Source organism: Rousettus aegyptiacus, unplaced genomic scaffold (assembly GCF_014176215.1).
Source record: "Rousettus aegyptiacus isolate mRouAeg1 unplaced genomic scaffold, mRouAeg1.p scaffold_m13_p_9, whole genome shotgun sequence".
NCBI lineage: Eukaryota > Metazoa > Chordata > Mammalia > Chiroptera > Pteropodidae > Rousettus > Rousettus aegyptiacus.
In genome coordinates this window covers 60345150-60351272 of record NW_023416312.1, presented here as the reverse complement: position 1 = coordinate 60351272, position 6123 = coordinate 60345150, and the positions used below count along the sequence as shown (strand labels likewise).

The 6123-nt window shown below is 37.4% G+C and overlaps 1 pseudogene; it reads left to right on the top strand.

Annotated features, from left to right (window-relative positions):
• The first annotated feature begins 5336 nt into the window (after positions 1-5336).
• LOC118608384 lies at positions 5337-5459 on the top strand (annotated as a pseudogene).
• Positions 5460-6123: the final 664 nt, after the last annotated feature.

Sequence of the window (6123 nt, the reverse complement as noted above, 5' to 3'; positions counted from 1 at the left end):
GGCTGTGGATGTACCCCCAGAGAAGTGAGGGGTCCTGATACCACACCAGGCTCTCCAGCCCAGGATTTTAGTGCCAAGAAGAGAAGTCCCGACAACTTCTGGCTGTGAAAGGTAGCAAAGATTGTGGCTGAGTGAGACGAAGGGTGTCTAGAGTGGCAGACATTTCTCTTAAAGCACCCACACATGGACTTACTTGTTGATAACTCACTTGCTTTGATCTCCAGCTCTGGAGCAGCACCTTGAAAGATGCCAGGGACATATAGGGAGAAACTAAGTTGTCTAGCTTTGGGGCAAGGGCTGGAGGAGCAGCCTTCTCCCAGACAGAAGTGTTGGCAGAGGGCATTGTTCCTTTGTTGCGTTCTCCCTCTCCAGATGTACAGGCACAGGCAGACACCATATCTGTGTCTCCGTCAACCTTGCTAACACTAGTCGCCCTGCCCTGATAATTCCTTGAGACTCCACCCCATCCAATTTGTGGGCCCACTCAAGCTGCTTTTAGTAGCTTTTTCATACAAGTAGCCTGTCTCGGTTCATGAGGACTTTCCTAAAATCTCTCAAAGTTTTGCAAAACCCAAACAAGTAGCAGCTGGCCTTGGCATGCCTCGTACCTCTTCCTGAGCAGCCCCAAGTCTGGCACTGGTGGTAACGAGCCTCGTTCATGACTTGACTTCTTGAGGCACCTCCAAGACCAGCACAGGTGGCAGCCATCTGTGGATTGCTTTGCGACTCTTGCCAGGTGGCCCCAGTAAGGGTACAGGCTATGTCTGAACTTGGCCTGAAGTGGAGCCCCACCAAGGATGCCCCAGGGCTGACATGCTTGGCAGTAGGCTTCAGACTGAACAGAAGCACCACCTGGGGCTGCATCCAAGGATGACATACCCAAAGGGCAGACTGGGCAGGCACCAGTGCTCTGCTAAAGAAAATCCTGCTTTGTAGGACCAGCCCCTCACCATCCAATCTTCATGACCGATCAGCCCAAATGTCAGTCCCTTCCATTGATGTGCAAACAGCAACCAAGGCTCAACTACAACAGGAGGCTACATACAAAGAACACTCTTGGAGCACCTGGCTCAGATGACCAGGGAAGACTGTGCCATTGGCTTCCACAGGACAACTATAGGGTGAAGCCACTCTACAAAGACCAGGAGGCATAGCAGACCTACCTAAGACATAGAAACAAACAGAATTAGGCAGCCAAAGTGAGGAGGCAAAGAAACATGTCCCAAGTGAAAGAACAGAACAAAGCCCCAGAAAAAAGAACTAAACAACATGGAGACAAGTGATCTACCAGATGCAGAGTTCAAAACACTGATAATAAGGATGCTCAGTGAACTCAGTGACAACTTTAACAGAGAGATAGAAAACATAAAAGTAGAGATAGAAAACATAAAGAAGAACCAATCAGAAATGAAGAATACAATAACTGAAATGAAGAATACATTAGAGGAAATCAAAAGCAGATTACATGAAACAGAGGATCAAGTTAGTGATTTGGAAGATAAGGTAGCAGAAAACACCCAATTGGAACAGCAACAAGAAAAAAAGGAATCCAAATAAATAAGGGTAGTTTCAGGGGCCTCTGAAATGTCAAGTGTACCAACATTCACGTCATAGGGATACCAGAATGAAAAAAGAGGTAAAAAGGAATTGAAAACCTATTTGAAGAAATAATGACATAAAACATCCCTAACTTGGTGAAGGAAGTAAAAATATAAGCCTAGGAAGCTCAGAGTCCCAAGCAAGATGAACCCAAAGAAGCCCACACCACGACACATGATAATTAAAACGGCAAAGGTTAAAGACAAATAGAGCATCTTATCAGCAGCAAGAGAAATGCAGTTAGTTACCTACAAGGGTGCTCCCATCGACTGTCAGCTGATTTCTCAACAAAAATTTTGCAGGCCAGAAGGGATTGTCAGGAAATATTCAAAGTGATGCAAAGTACGAACCTACAACCAAGATTACTCTACCCAGCAAAAGTTATCATTTAGACTCAAAGAACAGATAAAGAACTTCCCAGAGAAAAAAAATGCTAAATGAATTCATCACCCCCTAACCAGTATTACAAGAAATATTAGAGTGACTACTTTAAGAAGAAGAAAGAGGAGGAGAAGGGGGAAGAAGAGGAAGAAAGATTTAAAATATTAATAATAAAATGGCAATAACTACATATCTAGCAACAATTACTTTAAATGTAAATAGATGCTTAAATCAAAAGACATAGTGTGACTGAATGGATAAGAAAACAAGACCCTTACATATGCTCCCTGCAAGACATTCATTTCAGATTGAAAGATGCACACAGTCTGGAAGTAAAGGGATAGCAAAAGATATTTCATGGAAATAAAAAATTTTTAAAAAGCTATGGTAGCAATACTTAGACAAAATAAACTTCAAAACAAAGGCTATAACAAGAGACAAAGAAGGAGCCGGTAATCCCATCTCTGGGTATTTGTCCAAAGAAAACCAAAATGCTATTTGAAGGGACATGCAAATTCACATGTTCATTGCAGCATTATTTACAATAGCCAAGGTATGGAGGCAATCGGAGTGTCCATCAATGGATAAATGTATAAAGAAGAAGTGATACATATATGGGCTGTAATTCAGCCATAAGGAAAGAAATGGAATCTTGCCATCTGCAACAACAATGGATAGACCTTAAGGGTATTGTACTGAGTGATATAAGACAGAGAAAGACATATGGCATATGATTTCACTTACATGTGGCATCTAAAGAACAAAAGAAACTAACTAACAAGCAAAACAAACAAACTCATGGATACAGAGAGCATTTTGATGGTTGTCAGATGGAAGTGCAGTTGGGGGTGGGGGTGAAAAAGGTGAAGGAAATAAGAAGTACAAATTTGTAGTTACAAAATAGACATGGGGTGTAAAGTATAGCATAAGGAATATAGTCAATAATATTGTGATAACTATGTAAAGTGTTAGATGGGTAGTAGATTTATTGGGGTGATAACTTTGTAAGTTCTGTAAATGTCTAATCGCTATGTTGTACACTTGAAGGTAATAAAATATTATATGCCAAGTGCAATTGAAAAAAAATTATTTAAAAAATGAGGCTTCAGTGGTGGGGATGAGGGGAGTGATTGACTACAAAGGTGCAACAAGGGAAATTTTAGAGTCATAGAACTCTTCAGTATGGTATTGTGGTGGTTGATACATGGCTCTATGAATGTGTCACATTTCACAGAACTGCACACCACAAAAGAGAGCCCTAATGAAAAGCACACTATGGCAAATGAATCTCACTGTACTACAGATGTATGCCATAACCTTATTGAAAAGGGTAAGAAAAAACGCTACACTAAGTTGCTTTTGAAAACAGTGTTTTGACTGGGTATTGCAAGGCTCAAGATTAAAAGAACTGTATATAAGTGTTGTTTCCTGGTTGGGAAATTTATTTCTCAGAGGGGTACATGATAGAAATTATGATACTACTTTATATGCTAGTGTTAAATAAATAAGAAAATAAATTACACTCAAGAAGAACCAGGTTTCTCATTGTCAAAGATAGAAATTAAAAATAAGAGGAGAAAAAGCTTAATAGTTATCTGTGGTAATGGATGAGAGTCATATGTATCAGTATGAATTCTGTATAGATAGATAGATAGATAGATAGATAGATAGATAGATAGATAGATAGATAGATAGACAGACACAAGAAATAAATGTAGATATATGTATACATATATATACATACATATATATATGTATGTATATATATATATATATATATATATATATATATATACACACACAATTTAGTAAACATACATGTATCTTCTTGTTCTATCATCTGAGAAGTCCTAGAAGCAATGACACCCCAGTAGCCACCAGAACACCCTGTACTCAGATCTTAATTACTAAATATGATTATTCAATGAAAGTAATCAAGACTCTTCAGAGAAATGGCTGATTTTGGGGCTGGGAAAAGGAAAATACAAGATGAATCTGGGACTTCTTGTAGTGTACCAGAAAACAAGGAAACAGAAAAAGGATGAGGGAATGCCAACCTGAAAGATCTTCCAATGACCAAGGGTGAAACAATTTGGGCAAAAAAAAATAAACAAAAATAATGATCATATATGATTATAACCCTCAAAGTCTTAAAAATCCATGAGTCATACTGATAGAAACAATTGTATCAATAAATACATGGTGGAAGTGGGAATCTTCCTTACAGAATAATTTGAAATACTAAATGTAGAAGGAAATGAGGAATATAAAAAAATTACCGTCAGAACATCACATAATAATTACTGCAGGCAAAATGCACAGCATATTTGGATAGTCTCAAATTATCTGACCTCAAATATTTATTAATTACTGTAGTTTTTTTCAAACATATACCCATAAATTCTTTCATGCGTTTCTCTCCAGGAGGTAAAGTTTAATTTCCCTCTTATTTGATATGGGCTAGACTTAGTAACTTGCTTCTAACAACTAGAGTATGAAAAGGAAAAAATAGTAACTTTATACATAGAGAAACCTGGCAGACATCATCTTAACCAAATGATCAAAGTTAACATCACCAGTGATCAGTCATGTTGATGTTATGTAACCCTGACATTGTGATGAAAAGGGCACTTCATCTCTGTGGTACTCTTTTCCCAAACAGTAACCCCAATCTTATGAGAAAACATCAGACAAACCTAAATTAAGGAGCATTCTACAAAATATCTCACTCTTTAAAAGTGTCAAGGCCAGGAAAAACAAGGAAAAATTGAGAAACTGTCACAGAGTAGACTAAAGAGACAAGTTAATTAAATGCAACATTGTATCCTAGATTGAATCCCAGAACACAAAAAAAAGTATATCAGTGGAAAACCTGTAGAAATCTGACTAAAGTCTAATTCAGTTAATAGTATTGCACGAAAGTTAATTTCTTTGCTTTTGTACCATAATTATTAAGCAAAGCTGGGTGTAGGGTATAAGGAAACTGTAAATTTTAAAAATACTTCTTTTGAAATAAAATTATTTCAAAACAAAAAGTTTAAAAATAGACCATACTGAGTTTCAAGAACCCAAAATAAAACTCTCTTAATGAATGAAAGTGACTGAATAATTGAGAAAACAAACTGAAATGTCATTAAATGAATTCATTATTCAGTGAGAAAGACAAGATTTTACAGAACACAGTTGACAACAATTACTGGGAAAAACAAAAGTGTCCCATATTTATACAAGAAAATTGGAACTACTTTATAAACTAGTTGGATGCGTATATGCGTATGTATGTATTGTGTGTATGTGCATGGATTGATATTCTCTAAAAATCGTTCTGCCACTTTCTTCACTCAGAAATCTAACTCAGCTATGGCCATGCCACCCTAAATGTGCCCGATCTCACTTGTCTGATCTTGGAAGCTAAGCAGGGTTGGGCCTGGTTAGTACTTGGATGGGAGACCACCTAGGAAGACCAGATGCTGTAGGTATTAAAAAAATATGTGTATATGTATACACATATATATATACACACACACATATATAACTTATATATATGTAACTTAAATATAATTTGATGTCACTGTATGTGCATTATTTCATTCTTTTTTATATTTGCATAATTTCCACAGGATGGATGATTCATTTAATCATTCTCATATTAAGGGAAATTTAAAATGTTTCCACCAACTTGATTTTTCAACATTGGAGTGGTTATAAAGTTGAACCACATAAAGTTTTTGTCCTCATGACGCTTTCAGATAAGTGAAGGATACAAAGTAGAAAGCCAATGAAACAGGGTGAAAGTGTTAAAATGGGGTCTAAAGGATAATGTAGTACAGGCAAGTGAGGCAAAATCAAGAGGTCAGTGAAAATTTCCTTTCCATTATAAGTTTAATTTTTAAAAACACCTGGCCAAGAGCAACAGCACTATTTCCCCAATAGCTCTGCTTCTGCTACAGGAAAAAGTTTCCTGGCCCAAACTGTAGTATAGCTGAAGTGTGTTCTCTCCCCCATCTCCAACCAAGCAGATGCTCTACATAGATGCACACTGCAGAGCTTAAGTAAAGCAGTCTCAAGAATCTAGCTAAGGTGGATCTCGAGCATACTGTCACATATTAAAATTCCAAGCAGACCAACTCAGGGATTCCTATT